Source organism: Galeopterus variegatus, unplaced genomic scaffold, assembly GCF_000696425.1.
Source record: "Galeopterus variegatus unplaced genomic scaffold, G_variegatus-3.0.2 Scaffold1438, whole genome shotgun sequence".
NCBI classification, from domain to species: domain Eukaryota; kingdom Metazoa; phylum Chordata; class Mammalia; order Dermoptera; family Cynocephalidae; genus Galeopterus; species Galeopterus variegatus.
In genome coordinates this window covers 350,022-361,739 of record NW_007727549.1, presented here as the reverse complement: position 1 = coordinate 361,739, position 11,718 = coordinate 350,022, and positions in this window count along the sequence as shown.

Genomic DNA, 11,718 nt, shown 5'->3' with positions numbered 1-11,718 from the left:
TTCTTGCATATTTCTCTTATTTACAAGACAGTGAGTTACCTGTGAGCAGGAACACCAACTTCTTTATCTTAATTGCCCCTCTCTTCTATATTTCTAGAGTCCTGCAAAGAAGAGACTCACAAAGTCCCTTTGAATAAACAGTAGTCAGTCTCTGTCTCCCCTTCTCTGTGTCATCATTTCCTTTCTCCCGTGTTCTGACCCCTTCTTTCCCTGTCCTCTTATTCATTTTGAAAACACGAATTGGGATCCTCAGTGTGCTAGGTCAAGGGGTAGGGAATGGACAAAGACCAGTCCTGGGTTCCAGGAGCTCTCAGTTGTGAGGGGACAGACCACATGCAGGGACACGAACCTCAGGGGGCTGGCCAGTCTTTCTCTCCAAACTGACAGCACAGAAACCAGATGCGCCTACAGGATAGTTCAACGCTCCCTTTCTTAAATCTGAGTTAAAGATGAATTAAATTGTATATGTTTCTAGTTTAAACATTTAGCTATTTTTCACTGATGGAATGTTCTGTAGGGCCAGTTCCCAAGGGGATAAAAGTTTCCTCCCCACTATAATGCAGGTGGAATCTATACGCTCCCTCCAACAGCCATACCCTCCTTTCATTGTGAGTTGTTTTTTGAAAGTGGAGGCCTCAGGATGCAGACGAGGCCTCACTGGCAACTTCTCTCTCCTCACAGCAGCAAGGCTGGGCCTGAGGATAACAACAGGGAGTGGTCCTGGGACCGTGGGTGCCACTGAGAGCCGCTGGGAGGGTGAGGCTCCTCTGCAAACAGTTCCCTGGGAGCGCCTCCCCCTGGTGGCCACAAGAGGAAGCTGCGGTGCCCTCAGCCAGGGAAATGGCCAACAAGGAGTTAAGGTTTTACACACACACACACACACACACACACACAAGCATGCACACGCACACGCGCACACGCACACACCAGCACACACCAGCACACCTTGTACCCTCTGGGTGTCAGAACCTTGATAATGAAGCTTAAACTTCAGGATCCCTCTCTTGCACAAGCTCCTTCTAAGGCCAGGAAGAGGCCCTAGCAAAATGTTCCCATGGACATATGTTTTTGCAAAATTTGCAAAAATAAGTTTTTTGTTTTGTCTTGTTTTGTTCTAATAAGCTTTAGACCCCGCAAAGCCTATATCTAGCCCTCATGGTCACATAGGGATCACTCGATCCAGACTCTCTGAGTAGGTTCTTTAACTCCCATGTCCAGTGTACGCCCCCACTCTACCCGCTGGAGGCTGCACAGAGGACTTTGTGAAGGGCAGTCTGTGCGGGGGTGAGACATGAGTTCATGGCTCAGATAGGTGTGAGTCTTCATTCCACCTCTGTCACTCACTAGCTGTGCGTCCCTAGATGTGCTACTTACCCTCTCTGTGCCTATCTTTCTTCACCTGTAAGAGGGGTAACTGGTAATTGTACGCACTCTCTGGGTTGCTGTGAGAATAGAATCAGATAACGAACAGTAAATGCTCTGTTTGGTGGCTGGCCTGTAGGAGGCATTCAGGAATAGTGGGTAAGGAAAAGATCCATAAATAGATATCCTAAACTGGGAACATACGTATACTCCTAACAAATTCAACTCTCTATTTTAAGTTGAACCAGATAAAATTGCCAGTATTTCGCTGTTTTTCAACCTATAAAAATGTTCATTTCACATGATTCCTCTTAATAGAACAAATGACCAAAATTACAGTGGGCTGCTGAGATGCAGGTTATTGGTAGTGACACTCAGTTCCCCTCACTGGAAATGTGGTGAATCTGTGCTTGCTTGGGGAGGCTCAGGGAGGCAGTTGGTTCCTTGCTCTCTCCTCTCTCCTGGAACCCCTCTCTGTGGCCATAAAGCCCTCTGATGAAATGGCCACTCCCTGCTTTTAGTCTTAATGGCAAAGTGTGCAGCGACAGTTTCAACAACTACAGGTCCCCCAGAACAAGGGAGGGACCCTCTGCCCCCAGCCCTGCTGTTGGTCTCCCTGAGGCAAGAGCTGCTCTCCAGAACACAGCTCCTGTTTGGAGGTGCTGGTGCCCTGTGATCCCTTGCTATGCCAGTCCCTGGTACTTATTCTGGAAGTCTCTCTTTCTTCATCTGGCCCTCAGGGAAGCAGGGGAGGATCTGGTGGAGAGAGAGCCAGGCCCAGATGGAGTCCATACTGTAGAGGTCACAGCTGGCAGCCAAAGTCCCCTGGCCTGAAGTTGTCCCTGAGAATGACAAACTCACAAACATACCTCTGGCTGCCAGTGCCTGGGCTTCTCCTGCTTAACTATTGCCCACCTGGTGACCTGCAGGCCTCACACTCTGGAGAACACACAGAATTTTGTAGCCCGATAACTGAGCTGGGCATTCAGGAGGTCAGCAGGTCAGACCACAAACACAAATGAAGCAAGTGCCCTCAGAGATGCCATCAGACTGTGCCAGTGGAGTTCTCTGAGAGGCATGAGGGTCATGGTGAGTAAGGCCTACAAAAGGAAAGGGGAGGAAGATGGGTGGGGGTGGAGAGCCAGCAGACCACACACAGACTGGCGGGACAAAGTTTCTGCCAGCCTCACTGTCCAGGTCCTCCTTCAAGAAAAGACATGCTGCCCAGCTGCAAGGAGTGTGGCTAGCAGACAGCCTCAAACTGTTTGCTGCAGCAAGACCTGCCTCAGTTTTGCAGCCAAGCTCACCCTGTTTTTGGAGTGAGCCCCAGCCAGTCATTGAGCAAGATGGCAGTCTGAGGGCCTGGCTTTGTGCCAGTCTTTGCCTGGAGCTGCCCCATCGGGCTGGCAGAGATTTTATCATGTTTGCACTGCCATCTGATGCCTCCCCCTGCTCAATCCTGCTTCCCCCCTTCCTTTCACAGGTGTTACTCCTCAATAAAACATTTGCATACCTAACTGTCTCACATCTGCTTTCTGGAAAGCCCACGTGCAACACTTGGTACCAGGAGTGGTCCAAGAGAGCATCCACCATGGAAGAGACACCATGTGGACAAAATGATTCAGCTGGTTGGTAAGCAACTTCTGTCAGTGGCCACCCCAGTGCCAGCCCAATGGGCACATGAACGAAGTGGCCATGGTGGCAGAGACTGAGGCCATGTATGGGCCCAACACCATGGATTCATAGTTAACAAGGTCAGTCTAGCTACTGATGCCTCTGAATGCCCAATCTGCCAGCACAGAGGCCAGTGCTAAGCCTGGCATGGCACTGCTCCTTGAAGAGACCAGCCAGCCATGTGGTGGCAAGCTGTCTACATTGGGCCCCTTCTATCCTAGAAGGTCAGCAGATCATCCTCACAGAAACAGACATCTATTCTGGGTATAGATTTGAATTTCTTGTGTATAAGGTCTCAGCCAGCACCACTGTCCAGAGGCTTATGGAATGCCTGATTCACAGGCATGAAATTCCATACAAATGTTCGTGGGATTTGTTTTTCAGATTCTTAAGTATGGCACTAGGATCTGCTTTTTCCCTCAAGATGTGGTAGATACTGCTTTACATTCACTATTCCGGCTGGAGGTGGTTGGGAGTTTCGGAGGTTGCTTTTGGACTTCACCACTCTAATATCTTACCCTATAGGCCAAGAGTCCAACGTGGAGGTTACTCCAACTGCCAGCTATGTCAGTCTCAATTGCACAGGCCACCTGATGGGTCTATGAACACAGTAAACCCACCGTGAGCCAGGACTTTGGCCAGGATTCCATATGTCCCTACTCTAATAAGAGCACCATGACAATGCTTCAGATGTCTGGATATCAGCATCAACGCAGACCCTGTGTCCAACAATCCTTGAAATGTCTTGAGCACTAGCCTTTCCCCAGGATATAATTACCATAAAATGTAGTTCCCTTTGGGAAAGGAGGGGCTGAATCAGGTCCTGCAGGGTCCTTCTCCTGGGGTTCCAGACTCCTCTTTAGTCAACAGTTTCCGGGTCTGAAAACTGGCTCAGGACCAAATCCCTAGGCAAGGGATCATGATTTTGGGGGGGGGGATAACCACCCTCAGCCTCCTGCTTATTCGATTTTGGTCTCCTTTGAATACACACATAATAGTACCCTTTGGCTGCCTGTCTATTTTTCCACTAGGAATGCTGCGTTCTGTTAACCATCTCCACCTCCTGCTTATTCGATTTTGGTCTCCTTTGAATACACACATAATAGTACCCTTTGGCTGCCCATCTATTTTTCCACTAGGAATGCTGTGTTCTGTTAACCATCTCCGTAACTCTCTGGAGGTCAGACTCCCACGATTATCATTCTGACCCCGTCAATTGTCGCAGTCACTGTGAGTCCTGTCTTCTGACCATTAAGTGTTGCCACCTGGCCTCCATTGCCCAGGCCCTATCATCCCCATTACTATCAGTGAACTAGCCTCAGTACCTGCTTCCCTTAGCCTCAGTCCTGGCCTGCAGAGAAGGGCCACCAATGCTCTTGGTGAATGGTGTGTTCCCCTGTCTCCCCATAGAATACTATTTTGTAGTGCGTCTTGCCTTACGTACTATATGCATTCCAGAATGCCCACCCCCTTCCCCTAGCCTTTTAATCCCTTTCTCTACCATCTGGCAATTCAGACTTTCGACCTCGCTCAGCCTGAGTTGTTACTTTTTCCAGGCTTCCAGGAGCTACCTTAGCAAGGAGCTTGCATCCTCTCTGGGGGTCCTTGACAGGGTGTCGGATTCTGTGTCCTGTAGCTCCCTTCTCCAGTCCTGTGAATCTCTCAGTATCCAGGCTCACATGTACTCCCCCTTTTCACCTTTACTGGGCCAGCATGTCCCCAATCAAATTATACAATGACTTAACATGGGTTGTAAAGTCTAGCAGCCAGGAAAGGAGGCTGAGGCAGCTGCTAAGGGACACCTGTTGCCTTGTGGGAAGAGACGTGTGCATTGTCTTCCCACGAGGATGTGGGACTGAGCACTCTGGATGTAGAGGGTGAGCCACGTGCAGGCTGTGAGGGCTAGAGAAGTTCAGGACTCCAGAATCTTCAGGAGTATCCATTCAGAGGTCCCACAGATCTGCATTGATTGAGCATTCAACCGTCTTTGGAGCTCAGCCACTCTGTCTGCTAAATCCTGGGCTTCATCCTCAGCTCTTTTTCTTCAGCAACTACAGTCATGCATCACTTTATTACAGAATATGTTCTGAGAAATGTGTCATTAGGCGATTTTGTCATCGTGTGAACATCATAGAGTGTACTTACACAAACCTAGATGTTATCGCCTACCACACACCTAGGCTGTGTAATACAGCCTGCTGCTCCTAGACTACACACCTGTACAGCATGTTACTGTACTGAATACTGTAGGCAATTGTAACACAATGGTGAGTATTTGTGTATCTAAACATAGAAAAGGTACAGTAAAAGTACAGTATTATAATCTTGTAGGACCATCCTCACATACGTGGTTGGAAATGTCCATGTGGCGCATGACTGGTACATGAAATGAAGGATTCCTTGTAAGTTGCCAAAGAAACTCTCTGGCTCTCACACTTAATTTTCAATTGTTTGTTAATTGCTCTCAGCTTTTCATTATGTGCCCTGGAGGTCACCAGCAACTATCCATTTCTGTTTATCTATCTGTCTAACTCACATATAATATATATTCATATATATTATATATCATATATTTTTCACATATGTTATTTATATATATTTTTTCTCCCCTGTATACATTTCCAATGCCTGACTCTTCGATGGACCAGTCATTCCCCTCCACTGGCACATTCTCCAATCCTACGGGTCGCCACCGGTCCTACAAGAGTATAATACCATACTTTTGCTGTGCCTTTTCTATGTTTAGATACATGAATATTTACCATTGTGTTACAATTGCCTACAGTATTCAGTACAGTGACATGCTGTATAGTGAAACATTCAACAGTGGGGCCACCAGCATGTGCTGGGGGCTGTCACTTAAGTCCTGGGGTGTGGCTCCCATTGCCAGCCAGTGGTGGAGTGACCCAGTCCCCAAACATCTTACCTACTGCTTTCTCAGAAACAGATGCTGACATGAAGTTAGGAGTACAAAAGTTTCACTGGGGAGTAGGACTTGTGAAAAGAAAGGAGCAGAAGCCGGAGTGAGCAGAGAGAGTTCTCTGATTGGGATGCAAACCTTTTAAGGTCTCCACCTGCCCAGTAGGAAGCTCCAGAGCCAAGAATGCTCATTGAGAAGTCCAGTGTTGGAAGGAATGGCTGGGCCCTGGTAACACTGCCCTATTCACTTGTGGGGGAGGCCGCCCTGAAAAGGATATGATTTCAGCTGGAAAGCTGAGGTTGACCCTGAATGAGTCCACAGATGGAGCTGTCAGCTCACCACATGCCTGGCAGCTGGGCAGTGAGTCTTTTCTCCAAGAGGTGTCTGAAAGGTATGTCTCTGTGTCTGCCACATAGACAATGACAGAACAATCTGAGAACTGTTTTTGTGCAAGCCTGTGCAGAGTACAGTCAAACCATTGCAGCTGTTTTTCCGGTTTATAAACTGGTGTTGGGTAAAAGTTTACCAGAAAGATAGGGTGGGAGAGCACTTTGCAGGCAGAGGGAACCAAATGTCCAAAGGCCAAGGCAATGCAAAGTATGGGCATGTTCTAGAAAAATATAAAGAATCTAGTGGAGCTGAAACATAAATGTTGGCAAGTGGGGGGATGCAGCTTGAGTGATAAAAAGGGGACAGGTCACACAGGATTTTGTTTGCCTGGCCACAGTTCAGACGGTACCTGCAGCCAACACAGGACACTTAAAGAATGTTCATCAGGGAAATGACATGATCAGATATGAATATTAGCAAGACCTCTCCGGGAGCTGTATGGAAAAGAAAAACCAGTAGATGGAGAGGTGGGGGAGGGTCAGGAGGGTGCTGCAATGACCTAGGAGAGAGAACTCAGGTGGGGTGGAGGGATTAAGAGAAGTGTCCGAATAGCTCTGCAGGAGGTAGAACTGGCTGGACGCAGTGACCGATTTTGACTATGAGGAGTGAAGGAAGGGAGGAGCCCAGGACAATGCCCAGGTTTCTGGCTTGAGCGTCTGACTGGCTGTTCACCTGGCGTCCGAATAGCTCTGCAGGAGGTAGAACTGGCTGGACGCAGTGACCGATTTTGACTATGAGGGGTGAAGGAAGGGAGGAGCCCAGGACAATGCCCAGGTTTCTGGCTTGAGCGTCTGACTGGCTGTTCACCTGGCCCCAAAAGAGGCTGACCCACACGCCTTCTCCCATCAATCTCCTCTTCCCCTCAACTGTGATTTCCTCTTCTCACCCATTTCCTTACACCATTAGACATCCCTCACTCTGCCTACTTGATGCACATGTCCAGGAGAGGGCACAGAAATAGGCTCCCCAACTGACAGACGATGCCAGGCATTGCCCTGGGAACAGCTTACTTTGTACAGCCACTGCCCAGGCCATCTCTCAGCCCTGAGATTTGGGGCTCTTGGTCCTGCAGAAATGGGTAGTCTAATGGTTAAGGCACTCCCAGGCTGCCCAGACCTGCCTGTCTAGCCTTCTCCTCCACCCACCATTCCCCTTGCTTCAGCCCCATTGAACCCCTCTTGTGATTTCCAGCCCCAGTCCTTCCACTTGTAATATCTAAACCTTCAAAGCCCACCTCAAATGCCACCTCCTCTAGGGGGTCTGCCCTGATTCCCCTGGCTGGGAGTGTCTTCCTCCTGATCTCATCACTCCCTGCTCCATATTGTGGAGCTTTATGTACTTGTAGGTCTTCCTTACTAGATGTCAGGAACCTAAAGATAGTGTCTATTCCAGGCAGGTCTTGCTGAGAGTGGGGTAAGGGGGTGTACAGGGAAGGAGCAAGAAGAAAGAGCCAAGACCCAGCGATTGGGCCAGGGGACAGGGGATGATGCAGGAAGACAGGACCTGACATCTCAGGGCAGGAAGAACTGAGAGTCAGTGGAGCCCCCACCACTGCTGCCCGCACAAAGTGCAGCCAGCCCCGTGCAGACTTCATGGTTATTAGTACGCACAGAGGGACCAAACAGGGCTGCTCCTGGGGGTGAGGCTCTCCAGAGTCCCAGAAGACTCTATCTCCCCTGTTGGGCTCCTGCCCAACCTGTTCTCCCTGTCATTCCATGCAGATCTCATGAAATCCTCCAGCTGCCTTCCCGGTGACCCCTGGCTGTGCCCAACCCAGATTGCACCCTTTTCTGGAGCAAGGGTCCCAAAGGACGTTACCCCAAGAGCCCACCAAGGTTTGGTTCATGACCTCTGGGCATAAGCCAGGACCCAGGATATCCTGGCCCCAGGATGTCCCTGCACCAGAGGACACCAGGTGGCAGGGCATCATGCAACCACTTCTAATATGGGTTCAGAAATTTTTCAGAAGGAAAAATTGACAGAAAAAAAGTGCTACTGAAATACAGTCACCAGGTTATGTAGCATATTTATGTCTCTGTTCTCCTTGGAGATGGGGAAAGATGTAGACATTCAGAGACATAGATAGGTGTGGGAAAGCATTCCCTGGAATTAGTGGAGAACAGCCTAGGTGAGATTCCCACTAACCAATGACCTCAGGTAGGTTACTGCTCTGTGCATAAAACAGGGGTCAAATGGGTTGATGTGGAGAATTTTTTTTAACTTTTTAAGAAACAATAAATACTTTATCTAAAATTATCAACAGTACAAACTGGACCAGTCCAAGCCTTCCCTGCAGGTGTATGTGCCAATTCACAGTAGAGCTCCAAGTCCTTCTGGCCTTTCTGTCTCTGCCCTCCAGGGGTCATGGAGCCTGGCAGACCAGCAAGCACCGTACAGAGGATGCCTTGGCCCACACTGTGCTTGATAGGTCTCATGGTTGAGGTAGAAATCCTAGTTACCTGCTGATGGGCACAGTGGGAGGAAGAGCAGCCTGTCGTACAGAATTAAATGAGTTAATATATATGTAAAGTGCTTAGGACAATGGCTGGGCACACAGTGAGTGTATTATTTTTCTAGAATGATTAGAATTGTGGCAACATTTGTGTGCTGGCAAATCTAATTAAAGGCCCAGAAAAGTTTTGAGCACCTCCATTGTCAGATTGAGAGGATCAAGTTTACATTAACTCCAGCTTGGTGTAAACCATGAACAATTAGGCAGTAACTGAGAAGGTTAGCAAGAAAGGTAGTTGAGCACCCTGGATGTTTGTGTTCCTTGCAATCTTGCTTGTAATAACAGCAATCAGAATAGTGTGACTCCCAGAAACTTATGGCATTGGCTAGTTGATAATGGTGTTCCTAGAATTGAAATAGATGGGAAGCCTACTTGATCACTTAACGAGAAGGTTAGCAAGAAAGGTAGTTGAGCACCCTGGATGTTTGTGTTCCTTGCAATCTTGCTCGTAATAACAGCAATCAGAATAGTGTGACTCCCAGAAACTTATGGCATTGGCTAGTTGATAATGGTGTTCCTAGAAGTGAAATAGATGGGAAGCCTACTTGATCACTTAACCTGTAAGAGCAGAAAAGCTCTAGGCCAAGTTAACAAATATCTAGTCTGAATCATAAAAATGGAGTCATGAACCCTAAATCAATTCCCAGATTTGAGCCAGTTTACAGACCCAGAACCCTTTGAATGAGGGAGAAGCCGGGTCCCCTTGAAGAAGAACCTTGGTCCACTAGCAAACATTTATACTGTTAGCATTTCTCCCTGCCTTCCCCAAAGGAACCTTTGGCCTTTTCCCACAGTAGCTGCATTGGGGAAAAGGAAATAATCAGAACTTTTCGGGACTACAGGACACTAGCTCGGAACTAACACTAATTCCAAAAAACTCAAATGGTCACTGTGGTCCACCAGTTGGTGTAGGGGCTTACAGAGGTTAGGAAATCAATGGAGTTTTAGCTCAGGTCTGTCTCACAGTGGGCCCACTGGGTCCCTGAACCTATCCTGTCATTATTTCCCAACTTCCAGAATGCATGATTGGGATAGATATACTTAGCAGCTGGCAGAATCCCTGTGTTGGTTCCCTGGCATGTGGAATGAGGACCATTATGGTGGGAAAGGCTAAGTGGAAGCCACTAGAACTGCCTCTACCTAGGAAAGCAGTAAACCAGAAGCAATACCACATTCCTGGAGGGATTGCAGAGATTAGTGCCACCATAAAGGACTTGAAGGATGCTGGGGTGGTAATTCCCACCACATTTCATTTCGACTTGACTATCTGGCCTATGCAGAAGACAGACAGACCTTGGAGAATGACAGTGGATCATCTTAAGTTTAACTAGATGGTCATTCCAATTACAGCTGCTGTACCAGATGTGGTTTCATGGCTTGAGCAAATTAATATATTCTCTGGTATACAGCTATTGGTCTAGGAAGTGCTTTTTTCTCCATACCTGTTAATAAAGGACCACTGGAAGAAGTTTGCTTTCAACTGGCAAGGCCAGCAATGCACCTTCACTGTCCTGCCTCAGGAGCACATCAACTCTTCAGCCCTATGTCGTAGTTCATTTTGCAGGGATCTTGACTGCCTTTTCCTTTCATAAATTATTATACTGGTCCATTACATTGATGACATTATGCTGACTGAACCTAGTGAGCAAGGAGTAGTAACTATTCTAGACTTATTGGTAAGACATTTGCATGTCAGAAAATGGAAAATAAATCTGACAAAAATTCAGGGGCCTTCTACCTCAGTGAAATTTCTAGGCATTCACTTGTGTGGGGCATGTAAATATATTCCTTCTAAAGTGAAGGACAAGTTATTGCATCTGGCCCCTCCTACAACCAAAAAAGAGGCACAACACCTAACGGGTCTCTTTGGATTTTGGAGGCAACATATTCCTCATTTAGGTGTGTTACTTCAGCCCATTTACCAGGTGACCAAAAAGCTGCTAGTTTTGAGTAGGGCCCAGAACAAGAGAAGGCTCTACAACAGGTCCAGGCTGCTCTGCCACTTGGGCCATACAATCCAGCATATCATATGGTGCTTGAAATGCTGTTTGGAGCCTTTGGCAGGCCCCTACAGGTTAACTGCAGCACGGGCAGGATTTGGGAACGAAGCTCTGCCATCCTCCATGTACTTCTCTCCCTTTGGGAGACAGCTCTCGGCTTGCTTCTAGGCTTCAGTAGAGACTGAATGCTTAACCATGGGCCACCAAGTTACCATGTGACCATGAGCCACCCATAATGATCTGGGTGTTATCTGACCACCAAGCCATAAAATTGGGTGTGCATAGCAATACTCCATCATCAAATGGAAGTGATATATACATGACTGGGCCCGGGCAGGCTGTGATGGTATTTAGTAGTTTACATGAAGACGTTGCCCAAATGCCCAGAGTCCCCACTCCTGCTATACTCCCTTCTCTCTCCCAGCCTGTATCTGTGGCCTCATGGGGAGTTCCCTATAGCCAGTCGATGGGAAGAGACTTGGGCCTGGTTCACAGATGGCTCGGCACGATATGCAAGTTTACCCAAAAGTGAACAGTTGCAGTACTGCAGCTCCTTTCTGGGACATCCCTGAAGGACAGTGATGGAGGGAAATCCTCCCAGTGGGTGGAACTTCTGGTAGTGCATTTGATTGTTCACTTTGCTTCAAAGAAGAGATGGCCAGACATGCAATTATGTACCAATTTATATGCTATGGCCAGTAGTGTTGCTGGATGGTCAGGGACATGGAAAGAACATAATTGGAAGATTGGTGATAAGGAAATTTGGGAAAGACATATGTGAGTGGGCCAAAAAAATGTGAAGGTTGGGGCCGGCCCGGTGGCGCACTGGATAGTGCGCCGCTTGGGAAGCGCGGCGGCGC